The sequence below is a fragment of the Typopeltis vanoorti genome, chromosome 22 (genome assembly GCF_054136105.1).
Source record: "Typopeltis vanoorti isolate ZY-2024b chromosome 22, IOZ_Tvanoo_1.0, whole genome shotgun sequence".
NCBI lineage: Eukaryota > Metazoa > Arthropoda > Arachnida > Uropygi > Thelyphonidae > Typopeltis > Typopeltis vanoorti.
This window is the reverse complement of record NC_143570.1, coordinates 88874505-88893778: the sequence shown is the minus strand read 5'-3', so window position 1 is coordinate 88893778 and position 19274 is coordinate 88874505.

The window sequence follows — 19274 nt, the reverse complement described above, 5'->3', positions numbered from 1 at the left end:
AGCAGAACCGCTCTTAAAAACAATGATTTTTAGCAGTTCGCAAAATTAAAGGCAGAAGCACAAATATGTTTTATATTCTACTTCTATATTCTATGTGTATGTCCACCATAATTTTTTTTTTTTTCACTGAAATACTTCAGAAAGTATTGCTTGCAATCCCCCTCTCCCCAACCGGAGAAAGTATCCAAGTCTGCCAAAGTGATTGATACTGTACTCTACCCGGAAATCCCTTCCGTCACCGTGATAAAGCACCTCGTGAAGGAACTCCATTAGTGAGTTTGAATAGAATGTGAATGGAGACCACAGCCTAGCAGTGCATATGCAGAGCACGGCTTATCTGTGCGGCTACACACCTACACCGTGTGAGTTTAACTCGACAGGTGAACTGCAGCTTCCTGTGGGAGGAATAAGCCGCTTGTCCTTCCAGGTCATTCTTTTCGACCTTTCTATAATGCACGTGACGTATCTTTATTTTTGAGGCTGGACGGGGCCAACAAAAGTGTCTACGACTGATGAGAACTAACAGAGTACATACTGAGCACAAATAGTGAGGTCTTTGTTCTGGTTGCATTCTTAGCCCCTCCTCGCTCTCTCGTCTGTTCCGTAGATTAATGAATTCCGGCGACTGCAGTGACGCCCCGTGTAATTTTTGTATTCAACCGACTGTCTTATATACATTGAATGTATTCTCGTGCCAGTATTCGGAATAATTCGCTAATTAAGAATGGCATCCAAGGACTTCGTTTGTTATAGTTATTTTGATTTTCTTCGGCCTGAAATTGCAGATATTTGTTCTCACATTTAGTCCAGTTCAGCAACGTCGATCATCTTTCTCTCGGTCCTACTGTGGACTAATGTTTCAGTAATTTCGATTATAATCCAGTGGTTATGAATTTATTTCAGCCTAATCATGCAACATTTAAAATCTTAAATGTAATATTCCAAACTGAGGAATCATTGGGAAATACGTAACAGGGTATGGAAAAGAACAAATAATAATGATGTCAGGTATTCCACTGGAAATAAAAGATAGCGCACATCAACTAAGTACTGACAATTTCCCGTTATTTCCTTGTAATTCGAGAAACTGCAAATCGAAACACTGTGCATTAATTGTTTTCCACGGATCTTCAGGATGTCATTAAATGCGACAAAATCAAGAGGTTATGAAATATAGCATCTTATGCTTTGAGTTCGTATATACTCATACTTTAAAATAAGATAATCTACAAGTATAATCACAGATAACAAAAGTACTGAGTGCTGAACATCGCTTATAATAGGCTTTTGGATGTGTGTTTTTCGTAATCAGACGAGTCATATCAGTTTAGTAGATCAAAATGGCGCCTTGGTACCCGACATTCAGGAAAACGGAACTTAATACCATGAATTCTTTCCTATTCTTGGCAGCATCAGCAGGTCATTTTCCTGCTGATTCGCACGTTCCACAAGGCGACTCCCCACTAGATTTATTTCCGTGTAGGTGTCGGTGAGGCGAATATGCTTGCCGCAGTCTACACACACACACACACACACACATATTTCAGCAAGAACGGGATACAGACACAACATCTTTCAAGATAGACGTTTCCAATGCATGAATGAATGACACTGTTCCGTCGAGTGTTTAGAGCCACCCAGATCCAGTCCTGGAAATAACTTATTTTGCTTCCATTAGTATTACCAGAGTTAGACGTTATTAAGGAAGTAAAAGTGTTGTGAAAATAGAAAAGAAAGAAACGGAACTCGCCACATATCTGGGTCTGTTTGCTTATCCAGGGTCGAAAGAGGTCAGACTAAGGATAACACTGCAAAATTTACAAACACGAAAGCCATTAAAGTGAGTTTAGTGTTGTGTACAGCATCACAAAAATCCTTCATGCGAGTTTTAGTTGTCGATGCTTTTGTTATATCACCAAACAGAAACTAACTTGGAGAATGCACACCTAACTGCTATTTGAATTTTGTCTGCTTGAATTTATAATTACACAAATTCATTACTTTGCATGTTTAAATTCTATTACCTATTCACAAGATCCGGCTTAGTAATGCCGCTCCCTCACCTAACAAAATCCAATAGCGGTCTTATTCAAAAGTCAACAGTAATTCCATATCGAGAAAAGGCAAATATCGAGTTCAGCGTTTCCATTTAGCTTGACATCAAAGTTTTGTAAACAATATTAACACGGTGTATTCAGCATACTCCTCCTCCTCCTCCTCCTCCTCCATTGTAAACGAAACTCCTCTTTCAACGCTGACCAATTGCTACAGACTTTCAAGCAGAGAAAACAGACATCTCGATGATATATTAAGACAATCCCTCCTCTAATATCATATGGAATCATGAGGTTAATTTATGCTTCTTTTTTGTTTATTTAGTAGTTAACTTTTCTAGTATATCCTCGTAACTTCCACAATAATGTACTACGGTATAGTTATTTACTGAGCAACAGGTATTAAAGCGTTTGTATTGTTGTAAAATGCATAACTAAATAAGAAGTGCCTTGTAAAGGGTCTCGGGTCTCGAATCAAAAAAAAAAAAAAAAATAACTGTCGCCATCGACGAATATTTTATTTTATTTATTTTTGTCCTTTACCCTCCTTGAACAAAAACCATGCGATATTCTGGTGGAAGAGCCAATCAATGTTGGTGTCAAATTTCTCTAACAACAAAATTTCCAGCAATAAACGGGCGTGAAATGCTCATATCAAAAAAGCATTTCTTCTCAGAAAAATGCTAAATAATGGAATGAATTATAAATACGACTGGCTGATCTATTCTATGCACTCTAGTCAAAATAATTGAATGCAATCAAACCTTGATTCTACTTACATCAGTTGTTTCAGAATGATGTATTTGAAAGAGAAGTACTGTATATTCTTTAAAAAGAAGGCGCTTAAAATAAAGTATTGGTTGCGTGTTAAGATCCTTCAAACAGAATAATTCCCAGTGTACCAAATGCTTGCACAGTTTCCTTAAAGCAAATTATCAGTACGTCAGATCCCATTAATTGGAACAATAGGCTTCAGAAGTTCATTACCTGTTTATCTTGATTAGTACATGCTTACGTGCACAGGGAAAATTCGTGCAAATCCCATGACGTAAAAGCCTTCGTTCCAGAAACCCAATCAGGGGGATTTCCTGAAAGTATTTATACGGAAATTCAATAGCCCGAAAGCTGAGTAGATGTAGAAAGACACCTCTAGAGTTCGATTATAATCGAGGTCGAGTGTTTCAACTGGAAATGGATTAAGGACACCCAACTTTAAAGAAGATCATGCAAACAAATAAACAAACCAGCTAAGGTGTTGCTAAGGGTTATTACTCTCTGTATTTCGTTTGTGTACGTAGCTGGGGAATAAATGCAAATAGAGTGAGCTCCATTGAAGTCTGTAGTCATGTGTCTCACCTACATATTCAACTACGATAACAACACCGTGATATGAAGAGTGACAGATAAAAAAAAAAGTAATTGTTTAAATTAATAAGTACCTGTCAAACTGACTGTTAGGAAATAAATATTATCACGACTGCAGTTTTATTTTAGAATTAAATATATTCCATTTATTACAATAGGCATTATGCGGCGAATGTCGAAGAGCGCCTTCGTAACACAGAATCAAGGAGGTTGCGGCATTTATCTCTAAGTTGGACTGAGAGATTCTTAATGGATAAGAGGATGACTGACTGACAGATATCAAAATGTGGTATACGGGGAATCTGAGTCTGCAAGGTTTAAGGTAACAAGTGGTGTACCACAAGGATCAGCTCTTGGGCCACTGTTATTCAATCTGTACATTAATGATATTGGGAAGGATTTGACAAGCGACATACAGCTATTTGTTGATGATGATGGAATGCTGTAATCAGGAATGCTGCTGATATGCAGTCTTTGCGGAATGATTTGAATAGGCTGGAATTGTGGGCATGGGAAAATGGATGTCAGTTCAATGTCAGTAAATGTAAAGTCATTCACTTCGGCGTGAGTAGATATCCAATGTAGTATTATATTGGTGGGATTATAACTAATAATTCATTGGAGAAACTTACACGCAGTAACACAAACAGAATCTACAGCACTTACAACAGTCGAACCAAAGCACTTTATTGGAAAATCCTGCATCATCCCACCAAACACAATTTCAATGGGACCTACCCTATCGCACAAGAGCCAACAAACCCGACGCAGATATTCAGTGGAGAATGTGGCACAATGTATTACCCACTCCAAGTATATTACGAAATTAAACTCAGATGCTCAGATAACTGCCTGTTCTGCTACCGATCAGGAACAGTCCGGCATATCTACTTGGAATGCCCAGTCAACACCCAATTAATCAGTTTGTCTCGGGAAACGGCAGCTCTTACCTTTCCATACAGAAGAGAGTATTTCAATCTCATCCATGCAGAGTCAAATAATCATTCATTCTGCAATTACCACTTCATCACTGCTAAAGCGGTAATATTCAGCTTCTACCTGAGACATACAAGACTAGACAGCTCAGCAACTTCATAGAGAGAGAGAGAGGCAGCTGACCAACTCCTTGCAGCCTTCAAACAAAAGGTAAGAAGTCGGATTCTACATGAGCATCACCACCACAGGCAAAACAACACCTTAGATCTTTTCCACCAAGACTGGAATCCACGGAATCAACTCCTGGCTGAGCAGGGCGACTCCATCATAGTCCACTTCCCAGCATAGAAGTGACATCAATCCCCCCCCAAAGAAAGGGAGAAGAAAGAATTTTGTGCTTAACAGTGCGAACATTAATCAGATGTCACTCCCATGTAAATAGATAATATTGTCCTATAGTAACTGTCATGTTCTTCCACATGAATGTCAGATCTTATGTTCTTTTACAGTATCATGTCAAAATAACTGTTAATGGCTTTTATTAAAAAAAAAAATGTAATTCACCTTATAACTGATATTTCGATGTCACATACCTCAACAAGAGTATGAGCATGTAACCTCTCTGCCTGAATGCAGAGAACTCCAAAATCCGGTTAATCCTGTACATAAGATTGTTATGTTTATATATATATATATACGTGTGTGTGTGCGTGCGTGCGTGTGTGTGTGTGTGTGTGTGTGTGTGTGTGTGTGTGTGTGTGTGTGTGTGTGTGTGTGTGTGTGTGTGTGTGTGTGTGTGTGTGTGTGTGTGTGTGTGTGTGTGTGTGTGTGTGTGTGTGTGTGTGTGTGTGTGTGTGTGTGTGATTATGCTAGAAGAAACTGATGAGGCTAGGGATCTTGGAGTGTTAGTAGATAGGAAGTTGAAGTACAGGGGTCACGTAGCAAATATTGCAATTACACCTCAAAAGATAATTGCAATGTCGAAAATCGAAGTTTCACATGTGAAGATAAGAATATCATTTTGCCTCATTATAAGGTCTAGATAAGACCTCACTTGGACTACTGTGCACAAGTCTGGTCTCCTGGTTTCCTTTGTGATTCTGATACAGTGTAGAGTTGCAAAGGAGAGTGTTAAAAATGATATCAAGATTGTGGAATATGATTATGAAGACATATTGAGAATTTATAGGCTGCAGACACTAGCAAAAAGGAGAAAGAGGGGAGATATGATTGAGACTTACAAACTTCGGAAAGGATTATAAAGGATTATATTTTAGATTATAAATTTCAGTAGATGGAATTTTCATTTTATGGAGGGTGAGGAAAAGACGTGAGGGCATCCATAAAAGTTGAGAATTAATGCTGTCAAGAAGGAAGTTAGGGCTAGATTTTTCTCTCATAGAGTAGTGCGTGATTGAATGGATTGCCATTGGATGTTGTGTGTGTGTGTGTGTGTGTGTGTGTGTGTGTGTGTGTGTGTGTGTGTGTGTGTGTGTGTGTGTGTGTGTGTGTGTGTGTGTGTGTGTGTGTGTGTGTGTGTGTGTGTGTGTGTGTGTGTGTGTGTGTGTGTGTGTGTGTGTGTGTGTGTGTGTGTGTGTGTGTGTGTGTGTGTGTGTGTGTGTGTGTGTGTGTGTGTGTGTGTGTGTGTGTGTGTGTGTGTGTGTGTGTGCAAGTAGCATGAATGAATTCAAGAACAGGTATGACAGTGATGCGAATAGTATGGCTTCCTTCGATGAGTTTCTGACTCCTGGAAGTCTCTCTTAATAATCAAGAAGGAGGTTAGGGCTAGATTTTTCTCTCATAGAGTAGTGCGTGATTGAATGGATTGCCATTGGATGTTGTGTGTATGTGTGTGTGTGTGTGTGTGTGCAAGTAGCATGAATGAATTCAAGAACAGGTATGATAGTGATGCGAATAATATGGCTTCCTTCGATGAGTTTCTGACTCCCTGGAAGTCTCTCTTAATAATAATAATAAGTATCCATGTTATTAAGGATTGTTCTGATGTCTTTCTGGTGAAAGTACAGACGAAAAATTAGCACGTCGTTGTTTTTGGCACAGCAAGAAGTGATCGGCCTTGCTCGGGTATATCGAGAACTGAAAGAGAAGAATGCTATTAGTAAGTCAACATTCCTTTCGGATGACGTTAGTATAGTACTATAGAGATGTAGAAAAGCAAAAATTGTGTTCAAATAGGGACGAAAAGACTTGACTTTCGTTTAAGCATGATACAAGTTTTCTATTGGCCTTTTCAAAGTCCAAAGGAGATTTTTTTTTCATGCGAGCTGCTGTATACGTATGTGCGAAGTTGAAATAAAATTACTTGAGGCATGGACTATTATCGTGGACTGGTTTAAAGCATCTGTTGCAGAACAAAGGCTAAAACACCAGTCGATGGTTTGTAGAATGAGGGAAAAACGCTTTCATAATTTCAGCAAGCATTATTTCAATTATTCAGTCAAAGAAGATGTTCAAACCGGGAGAGAGAGAGGAAACAATAGTTGGATCGTGAAAATGTGTTCATCTCATTTGGCACCACTGTAGTGCCAAAGTGCAAAACTGAGAATAGCTAAATGACGTTCCTTAGCAAAGAAAACCTAAAGAGGTTACAACTTGTTATCAAGAAGAAAGATGATATGTACTACATATTCGGAAGAGCTGGTCAAGTAAATTCCAGAGTGTGGGGAGGACAGTAAGAAGTCCCTTGTGATTTCTCGGGCGGCACACCCGAGAAGTCACAAGGGACCATTGGCCACTGCAATCCAAAAAATGAGGAATTCTAGGTTTGACATCCTTTAATATGAGATGTCGGATCTGAGGAATGCAGAGATGATCTTTCTTATTCCAGTCAATCAAAGGATTCAATAGTACGTGTCCGGCGACCGAGAGAATCCATCTATTAAGGTAAAACAATTACCATATTCATGTAATCATACCTGGAAGACGTGCCCCGTTGACATGGATACATGGATTGTGTTCCTGTTGGAAGTGATCATGTTTGAAATAATAAATATCAATCGATGCATTTTATTTGACAAAGAGGTTGGTTCAGGCAGGTTCACCAGTCAGGCCTTGCTTTATAAATGGGCCCTGGAAGCATCGTGAAAACACCTCAGACTATCAATCTATCAATCTACCACCACTCTCTTGGATTAATACTGTATGACTAAACATAAATGGTTTCACTTCCTGTTGTTTGATGATTTCTGCCATTACTGATATTCTTTTATCGTTATGAAATAAAATGAACAGGAATTCTTCGCTTCACGCGACCTTTTTCGAATTATCTGGTGTCTAATATTAACTGACATTCTTCAGTTTACCTCCTACATCGATTAGCCTATTCCGGCCATATGACCGAAGTTGATTTGATGTTTTCTATTTATCGCACATTACCAAATGAATGCAGACTGTCTTCCGGAGACGATCTACTTTCTATTTATAGCTGGTGCTTTGCATTTCTTTAGCTGCATCTTGCTAAAGAAATACTAAGAATGACAGTGTCTATACGTAATATTTTGGCCACTTGTGTTCATTTCATAACTTTCCTAAGTAAATAAAAATTTTAAGTGATTTTTCGAATAAATTTAATGATATACTGAGAGAATGAGTCTAAATCGCTTCAGGATAAATCAGTCGACCATATGAATCTAGAGTATAGAAGCGCTCAACGAGTTGAAAGCGACATATAATGGATGAATATACCTAACTTATATATCCTTTACTGTATAAAGGCGTAACAAATAACGCTAGGTAAAACGAGTTGAGAGAAAGACAGTCTATCCCGCTAAGTTGGTATCACTTCCAATCTCTTTCCTTAGTGGCGTCTTCAACAAATGGAATGACTTATAAGTTTGTTTACAAAACCAAAGAAATTCTTATACCGATAAAAAGCAGTTTAAATACATCTCAATAAAATTTTCTAGCCTCTTAATTAAATGAAAGTCTTAATAAAACGTTAGAGCATATCCACCTTACATATAATAATCTTCAAACACTATTAGAATGGCATTTCTGGTTGCCCATGACGAAAATTCTTCTACGCTAAGTATAAACAGAAGTGGATCAAGTATTTCAGTTCTGTCCAACAGACATCCATTCTTCACACTTGATGCCTGCCTACGCGTTCAACAAAGAACGCTTCTCAAACCATGCAGTCGGAAGGAACAGAAAATATTTTTCCAAAGGAAATTTATAGCTGTCACCAGACATATTCGTCATCACTGAAGTAGCACACTTCATTGGCTTAAAATATCCTTTCCTTTGTCATTGTCAAGAAGCTTGTAAGTGAATATATGTTCATTCTTTGGAAAGTTTCATCTTACCAAGGCTGATTCATCAAAACTGAAGAGACTATGATTAATGGAATAGAAACTTAATGATAAAACTGGGCATCGAACAGACATGCCAGCACATTAACTGGCAACCGATATAAAAACAATTTACCAGAGCATCGCTTATAATTCATAGGTTTATTCAGCCTCCCTTAGCTGTTGGCAATATCGTAATTTAAAATCTAACAGTAATTATGTGTTCGGTATTAATCATTACCGAACAAGGTCAGAAAGAATCAAAAGACAGAAAGAATCTGACCACCGACTTCTGAAATAAGCATAGCTACTAAGGGCCCTCTCTCTCTCTCTCTTTCTCTCTCTCTCTGTGTGTGTGTGTGTGTGTGTGTGTGTGTGTGTGTGTGTGTGTGTGTGTGTGTGTGTGTGTGTGTGTGTGTGTGTGTGTGTGTGTGTGTGTGTGTGTGTGTGTGTGTGTGTGTGTGTGTGTGTGTGTGTGTGTGTGTGTCACACACAAAGTCTGAGCGTGTCGGCAATTTGTGAAAGCGGTGTTCTCGCCATTGTTATACGGGTATCTCCTCTAATATGTGGATAACAATTTTCAGGAAAAACATGTATACGAATGCTCTTCTAAAAAAAATCGAATTTGAGAAAACGAATTACGAGTAAAAAAAAGTTAGTTGGTATATTTATAAATGAAACTGTGAATAGATAGCAGCTAGTCGCCGTAGGTATTCTGATGGATTTTTAAGCAAGTGGGAGATTAAAGATACCCATTAGAAATGCTAAACAAGTAGCACAAACATCCATCCTTGTGATAAGAAATTAACCAATTAATATGAGAGGAATAAAGAGAGAGCGAGAGAAGGAAAGAGAGAGAGAGGGGGGGCTTTCATTTAATTATTATTGAAGCTAAGAATAATAAATAAACAGTTTTTTTTTCTTTCCAGATATAAGAATCATGAATTTTCCTAGTACTGACATTAACTAAATTATCCCCTCTCCCTTTATATTGTAATACCCAAGTAGCTGGAGAATTTTCTCCTGAAGCACAAATGCTCAGGAGAAAATAAGTAGCCAAGGAGAATAAAGAGCTCTTTGAGCCATTCCAGTATAAAATGAGAAATCGCAGGATCCATTATCATTACACGTAGTGATAGCAGATGATTTTTATCTAGCAGCCCAGAAGAAATTAACCCGCTAGTTGCTTTTACAACTAGTTTCTATTTCCAATTTTCTCAACTTTTTCACGATATCATTACTCAAGCGGGATTTCCAAAGAACAATGTTCTTCTCTAACGCTTGAGAAACAGTTGAATAAAATAACAATAAAATCCAATTCTAAAGAATTGGATTTTATCGTTATAAAATATAAAAAAATAAATAAAAATATTATATATAAAATCAATAAAATAGAAAAAAATCTGTAATCCACTCACGGTACGAATGTACGATAGGTTCACAAATAAAGCTTTCTTGGAGGGGGGGGGGGAGCCACATATAAAGAATGGATTGGTTAAAAGTATGGCCGAAGCAAACTAAGATTATGCTGCCATCATGATTGTCAGCCATTTTCAACATGATTGTCAGCCATTTCCAATCCGGTACTGAATGAAGACCTTTCCAAGATGACTAAGAATGTCAGTCAATGGCTTTTTTTCCTCACGTGGAATACAATCCAGTACTTCATTTTGTCAATCGTTGGGCTTGTCTTCAAGTAATATGTCAAGTCCTTTGCCAATTCAGATGTTTCATTCTTTCTGTAATGTCAGAGACTCTGATTTGATTCCGTATCCAAGTATTCCTTTTGTGATCCAGTCTTGTAATATCAAGCTTACATCTCTCATACCGCATTGTATTCTTAGATTTTCAGTTTCCTTTAAGTAAATGCCCATGTTTTGCAGCTGTATGTCAATATGGAGAGAATGCACTGGTTACAAACTTTCCTTTTCAAGCAGAGTGGTAAACGGCTTTTGAATATTGACAGTAATTATCCAAGTGCTTTCCACCGAAACAGTGAATTATCTGACAGTACATTATTTTCAGTTTTGCAGTAAGAAAAAGAAAACTAACTCTGGAATTTCTGTATTAGACAGACTAAGAGATTCACTCATCTACAGCTGACAAGTCCTTATAAAGGATCCTAGCAGCTAGAAGATATTCTAGCCTGGGTCTTTCCAAATGAATGGTGCATGTCGTGCCGTCCTCAAGATTGTGCTACGAAGACCTTGATATTAAATATACATCCCTTGTTCGGAGTAGTCGGGGTCCCGAAAAATTTTCCGTACTATAGAACAAAGGCTAGTAAAATAAGTGTAAAGAAAAGATGTCACAAAATGTGCGTTATCTCTAGAACAGCGAAAAATAAGTTAGGGATCTGGCATCATTAAAGGGAGCTGTGCAGAAATAACATCAGGAAGAGAACTTTCTGATCTTTCACGGGCTAAATAAAAACGAGAAACTGAAAATAAAATGTGTTGTTGTGACAGAAGACCATTTGTAATGCGGTCATTATTGTTGCGTGATGTTTCAGAGAGTCGTTGAAACAAGTATCCGAAAATGTTGTTTCAGGACTTACAGATGATTGAACAAGTACAAGAAATAATTAAAACAAAATAGTTTTAAAAAAATTCTATTCTTGATAGTATGCTATCCTAATGCCTTCAAACTAGAAGACAGGGATCCTATCTGCAGAAACTCCGTGCCAGAACGAAAGAACACACAAAAATATACGATAACTAACTGCTTGAAAAGAAGTCAACGGACACCATAATGTGAGGAACAAACAGCCATGGCGCCCACCTTAATAAGATGCAGGACTTCCATTCGCTGCGATGAGTTCAGCAATCCTACGGGACATAACATACTTTTTACGAGTGTATAATAGCGATCAATGGGATTTTGGACCATTCTTCTTGTAGGCATGAAATGAGGTCCTGGACTACTGCAGAGCAGACATCCCTTGACCACACCCGACGCTCCATTTCATTCCACAGATGTTCAATAGAGTTGAGATCAAGGCTCTGTGGATACCACTCAAGTGTAATGACGTTCATGTTCACAACCATGCAGTTACAGTAGCAACCTTATGACACGGTGCATTGTTTTGCTGAAAGAGACAATGGTCAGTTCCGTAGAAATGCCACAAAGTATGAAGCATTGCACTGTTTAGAATGTTCAGATACCTCTCAGAGTTCGATGTCAGTGGCACCACAATTACAGGTACGAAGCCAAACCAGGAAAAACAAGACCATACCATCACACCGCCCACTCCGAATTTCATGGTTGGGGTTATTTACTCTTTTAAGAGACGTTCACAGGGCATCCGCACACCCAACCTATCCATCTGCTCGGTAGAGGATGTACCGTGATTCGTCGCTCCATAATATAGCATTCCACGCTTTCACATCTGACTGTACACGCTCTTTGAACAACTGAAGACGATGCTTCATGTTGTTTAGGGTAATGTAGGGCTTGCATATTACCCGAATCAACATGCAACCAACTCAAAACCATGTTGTGAGCCATGGTTCTGAATGTTTTCGTGCAGATTCGTGTTCCAGTCAATGCCCGGAACTCCGCATTCAACATGGCCGACGAATGGCGGTTTATACATATATTATCCTTCGTAGCTCCTACGGTCACGTTCAGAGTGTGGTGGATTCATCCACTGCGGGTATCACTTACAGTTAACTCCCTGCTCTTTCATCTCAGTATGGTATCACTGATTGTGGACCTTGGATTAGCCAATATGTCAACAATTTGCCGAACAGATAGGTCTGCAACATGGCATTCTAATCACAACGTCTCTTTCAAACGTCAGTTCCTTCTCGCAGCCATTTTACCCAATCACAATTGCTCTGACTTGGGAGCATCATATTTCTCCAATTTATACCGCTTAAAAACACGTGACTCGTTACATGACACGATGCACCTGGCCCATGAGAGTTTCCCACGATTTCTTTCCAAGTAGTGTATTTGTGCATGAAGCTTTTTTCTTTTTTCTTTTGGAAGGGGATAGGATCTTTTCGAAACAATAAATTTGAGAGTTATATTAATAAACTTAAGAAATATTGATAAACATTAATAAATATCAAAGTCAGCCTGGAGAATGTGTTTACTTAGTCGCCCAAGGCTGACCTGCTTTACCAAAAATAGACTGTAGATTTTATAAATCAAAATCTTTAAGAAAATGTGTTTTCACTCTGTGTCTTCTTCCTTAACATGCAATTAAAGATCAGATTTCTAACTGCCGGCCACGGAAGATATTCACTTAAATAACTGAACATTCTTTTAAAAATGACATGCTACAATACACACAAAATTAAAATAAGAATGCAAGGTACATTTTAACCAAAGGAGAGCAGAGATTTCCATTAAGAGAGGGAGAGAGAGAGAGAGAGAGAGAGAGAAAGAGAGAGAGAGAGAGAGAGAGAGAGAGAGAGAGTTGTGATACTGTTTCTTGAAAATTCTGAGAGCCAGCCTAGCAAAGTTTACAGCATACTAAGGACGAAATATGAATGCATCACATGAATTACAAGAAAAACAAATTTTAATCCAATGCCAAACTAAATACATTACTGATAATATCATTTAGTTATGATAACATTGTCTTCAGAATTCACTGCTTTTATATTTTTCTAAGCACAGGAATTGTACTGTTTTTAATTTCTGCATAGTAGCATTCTCGGCATTTTTACCATCTGCACGCACGCACTCACACACACGCACACCACACACACACACACACACACACACACACACACACACACACACACACAAAGGGGGAAAAATCCTATTTTTTAATTCGATTTTCACCGCACAATATCATTAGAATGCAAAGTACTTGATAAGCTTGAACAGTCTCTCTCTCTCGTTAAAAACAACTGCTGTGCATGAGCTGGGCACTGACTACTAAAAATGCGAATGAGTTGCTTGATAGTTCCATTTTATAATGTAATGAAATAAATAGGCACACAGATGTAATACAGTGTTTTATCATACTTATAATCAAAAAACAAGAATTTTGATTTCGGCAGGTCCAATTAAATTTAGCGCTGGTCTGAATAGAAGGTTGAATCTGTTTATAAGTGTTATGACAGTGATTGATTGTGACTATAAAAAACACGATATGGGTTATGATCAAGTATAATACAATGAGTGTTCACGAACAACTTAAGAAAGGAAGAAACAGCTTAGGCGACAACGGCGTTGTATTGTGTTAATTATTTATCATATTTAACTTACAAAAAAAAAAAAAAAATGGAGGGGAAGAAAGAAATAAACTTCGTGAGCTTCTAGCTATCAGATTTGCACTCAAGGATTCGGGCACTACGGTGAATGCCATTACGCTACCAACAATAACTCTTTCTTTAGACATCGTTATTAGATTAGCTCAAAGACTTAAAAACGTTCCCGAGAGTAAAGAAGGAATAAAAGAAAAAAAAAAATTTTTTTTGTTGACGATAGTTGTCCAACTTAAGAATCCTCTGAATGATTTATGATCATACGCTCTAAAGAGGACAAGATCAAGGATGGATGAGCGGCTACATTTTTATTTCTTCTTTCGTACATGGACCTTGAAAGCTGTAATGCTCGAACCTTAAGGTGTTGTGATAACACAAAGATATGGAAAACTGCCAACGTTGCAATTATCAGAAAATTACACGTTCGTAAAATGGAATAAGGCGAGCTAATGATTACGACATAAAGAAATTAAGTGAATTTTGGGATAGAAGACGAACAAATTAAACTGGTTTAGACCAGGTAATAAGTACTTAAAAGGCAAACCTGTGGGCAGAAATCCTTGCTCGAACGAAGAAATGTGTGAATACAGTAGATACATTATTCCAGTGAGGGTGGTCCTCGTGTACGACCTTAAATTACTATTGTTATATCATTTCAAGGGCACCAGGAAGAAAATGTCACCCTGGGCAAACTCACTTCCAAGTTTAATGATATTTCACAACTGAATTCACTGCTTCAGGCTCTTTTCTTCAAGTATTCACTTTATTCTTGTAATGATGAAAATACCAAAAGCACGGTGAATATTCAGTAGACATGAACATTCTAAGCATGAATATCAACCGAACCCGAAATACGCAATATTATTAACGATGAAAAATAGTCTGTAAAAGAATTTTGTAATCTAGTTTTACTGTGTTAAAAAAGAGAGTGAACTTTTATCTGTGTAATTAGCTATCTTCATTATAGCACTTATGGTTATAATGTTTGATTGTCGTGTAAAAATAAATATATAAATAAATATATTTATCTCAAAAGATATATTTCGTGATTACACCACATTTTTTATTATTCAGTTATACAAAATACTGAAATAATAGTTCCCGACAAGTTTCGGAAATCGTAGGATTTACATCTTCAGGGGGTAAATAGTATAACTTAAAGTTTAAACAAGAGAATTAATAAATACAAATCATAACCGTCTGGCTATTCAAAAAACTCAAATAACAGAATGCAGATATAAAACGTTATTGACGTTGAACAATACTGGACGATGTCACGTGTTCTTGTTCTCGTTCATACAGTCCGAGCTCAGATTGAGGTAGATTTTTTATTAGAGCTGACCACACTTGATGGAGAATTAAACCTGGATTTTTATTGCATTGGGTTGGGTTGTTTAGCATATTAGCAGCTTCTTTAAATTTTCTTATATAACTGTTGTTTTCTATGTATGACATCTGTTTTCTACGTAGGACAGACAGGAAGATCTGGATAAATACGCATAGCTGAACACACCAAAAAGACGTACAATACAAAAGAGAACAAAAAACGGGTCTTGCTTTCCATACCACTTCCACTGGATACGATGTACTCTGCCAAAAAACGATGATGTCATACATAGAAAACAACAGTTATATAAGAAAATTTAAAGAAGCTGCTAATATGCTAAAAACCTCAACCCAATGCAATAAAAATCCAGGTTTAATTCTCCATCAAGTGTGGTCAGCTCTAATAAAAAAATCTACCTCAATCTGAGCTCGGACTGTATGAACGAGAACAAGAACACGTGACATCGTCCAGTATTGTTCAAAGTCAATAACGTTATATCTGCATTCTGTTATTTGAGTTTTATGAATAGCCAGACGGTTATGATTTGTATTTATTAATTCTCTTGTTTAAACTTTGTTATACTATTTACCCCCTGAAGATGTAAATCCTACGATTTCCGAAACTTGTCGGGAACTATTATTTCAGTATTTTGTATAACTGAATAATAAAAAATGTGGTATATTCACCGAAATATATCTTTGAACCAATTAGCCACAGAAGTCCACGCATGCAATATATTTATCTGTTAAAATCTATAAAAAGTTTATGTACAGCATCGAAACCTCCATCAAAGGCGGAGAGAACATATACACACGTGTCACATAATTAGCTTACAGCAAAACCAAATACAGAACAAAAACAAATACAAAAACAAAAACCAAAACTCCCGTATCCGCGGGGTTTGGTTCCATCGTCTTCCGCGGATAGTAGCAAACCCTATATATATATACTATTTTGTATATATACTATATATATATATATATATATATATATATATATATATATATATATATATGGGAATAAATTTTTAACTTGGGTATATTGTATATTAGGATAACCAAGCAATTTTATATGCTTGGTTATTTTAGCACCTAATCCCAAGTATGCAAACAATTAAGTTTGCGCCTGAAACAAAGTTCAAGTCTAAAGATGGTACAACACCAGGGCAACTCATTGTAAAGGTGGGTAAAGCTTTGATCACTATTCTTAGTATTTTCCCATAATGTAAAGCACATCTCACTAGAAGATGTATACTGCAATGCATTATGGGTGGGGTCACTACCCAGACCGGTTTCAACCTTTTTTGAGGTCTCCTCAGTGAGTAGCTAGACCCTAAATACCAAGGTTTTAGTAATACAAAGCCTTATCAACTTTACCTATATAAGTTGCAACAAGGTGTATTAAGTTTTAATAAAAATCTCTGGAGGAGATATTGATGGGAATAAATTTTTAACTTGGGTATATTGTATATTAGGATAACCAAGCAATTTTATATGCTTGGTTATTTTAGCACCTAATCCCAAGTATGCAAACAATTAAGTTTGCGCCTGAAACAAAGTTCAAGTCTAAAGATGGTACAACACCAGGGCAACTCATTGTAAAGGTGGGTAAAGCTTTGATCACTATTCTTAGTATTTTCCCATAATGTAAAGCACATCTCACTAGAAGATGTATACTGCAATGCATTATGGGTGGGGTCACTACCCAGACCGGTTTCAACCTTTTTTGAGGTCTCCTCAGTGAGTAGCTAGACCCTAAATACCAAGGTTTTAGTAATACAAAGCCTTATCAACTTTACCTATATAAGTTGCAACAAGGTGTATTAAGTCAATATCTCCTCTTACTATTTATCCTACTATTTATTAACCTCTTACTATTTATGCTACTCACTGAGGAGACCTCAAAAAAGGTTGAAACCGGTCTGGGTAGTGACCCCACCCATAATGCATTGCAGTATACATCTTCTAGTGAGATGTGCTTTACATTATGGGAAAATACTAAGAATAGTGATCAAAGCTTTACCCACCTTTACAATGAGTTGCCCTGGTGTTGTACCATCTTTAGACTTGAACTTTGTTTCAGGCGCAAACTTAATTGTTTGCATACTTGGGATTAGGTGCTAAAATAACCAAGCATATAAAATTGCTTGGTTATCCTAATATATATATATATATATATATATATATATATATATATATATATATATATACTGTATATATACCTATATATATACTAAAGTGGATATTCGATCCAACATTATGGATCGAATATCCACTTTGGACACGCAGCTACGGACATAGGACACACTGGGAGGCATAGGTTGTGAAGTCCACAGCTAAAGAACCTCAGTGGTTCGTGAAAAAGCTTAAGACAAGACTAAACTCCGTAGTCTTGGTTTTCGAGGAAGAGCTGTTAAGAACAAGCCAGATTACCTCAAACAATGCTCAGGTGGTGTAGAGCTCGACGTGATTAGATACTGTAGTAGACCGTTAGGCAGTTGTTTGAATGGAGTGACGAGTTACGATACACACTCTAAATCAACTATTCTATATAAATGATTCTCTTGCTTTGGACTAGAACACCCCTTGTTGCCGTGTTCGGAAAAATAAACATCGAACGTATTATTGTCATTCTGACACTTTTTCTCCATGCTGTAGAAGTTGAGTAGAATCAACACAGCGAATATCATGATAATGCTCCGTCTTATAGTGATATAATTTGGAACAATGTGAGAGCAGTCAAAGATGCATTAAGGCTCGTGAATGACTGGATATTAATTAATCAGATATGCGTATGCACAGCACCATAATGTAATATGCATAAACTTTTAAGTGTGGGAGTGTTGCTATAAAAATATACTTCAAAGTCCAGTTTACTGGGGGAGGGGGGATCATACTGTAACACTCTATATCGGGAATCAGCAACATTTGCGTGCGTGCATACATATACACACTAGCCAGCATTTATCACGTATAAATATTCTGCTGGGCTGAGTGGTTTAGTGTGTCCACTTACCAACAGGCTGGGGTTTGAATCCCAGAGCTTGATGGCTGGATGTGAACCCCTTAGGTAGGATATGATAATCGTGGTCCGGTGTGAGGACAACACCCTACTTATTGGAGACCCGAAGTGACTATATGATAACTGCCTTTCTTGAGTGAGATTTACATTAAAAAGTAACATTTCCTTGTGTTAATACCTATTAGATTCTATTCAAGTTTCTTAAATCTAAAATGAAAAACAATTTTGAAGCAAAAACACTAATAACTGTTTCTTAAACCTAAAATCGAAAACAGTTATTACTGGTTTACAACTTTGTTTTGTTACTTAAACACTTGTAGATGTAAGTTTACAGACAAATATAAAAAGACTGATAGATATTAAACTGATTTAAAAAAAATTAACTTCCATTTCAGACAGATTGTAGCATGCTAGTAAAACAAAGGAACGCATGGTCACAGACTGCTGCGCTATAAAATCTGTTCTTTTAGGACCATTCTTTTGGTACAGTTTACGAGTCGCTTATGTCTTATGCGAATGCTACGAATTACAGAATCCAGTTGTCTATTCATAGCCAGCAAAGGTCTCCTTGTCCTCTCTTACACTAGGCGCCTGCGCGGACAAAGGCTCCTATAACCTTCGCACATATTACTGCAGACATGAGCATAATGAAATTGTGCTCTGAAACGAGGGGCAGTAAAACACTAACAAAGAGCAATCATAATAAATTAATATTAATAAAAGAAAGGATATTATCCGGACAAGCAAACAAAATCCAAATTACAAATTCCACAATAATGCTAGCTTTTTTTTATCATTAGCAAACCGGAAGATTAGTTAAATTCCTTACCAATGAAGCCTACAGATCTCACAAATATCCCTTAATAAATAACTTTATTTTTTTAAATAAATGAACACTCCTGTGAAAAAAAAAAGTTATTTAAATAGATAAGTAAAGAAGTAGATATGCATTATATAAGTGTCCTCCTACGATTAGTTCTATAATCTTAGAGGTATATTACCTAATAAGATATATAAGTAAAAGTATAATGAAACA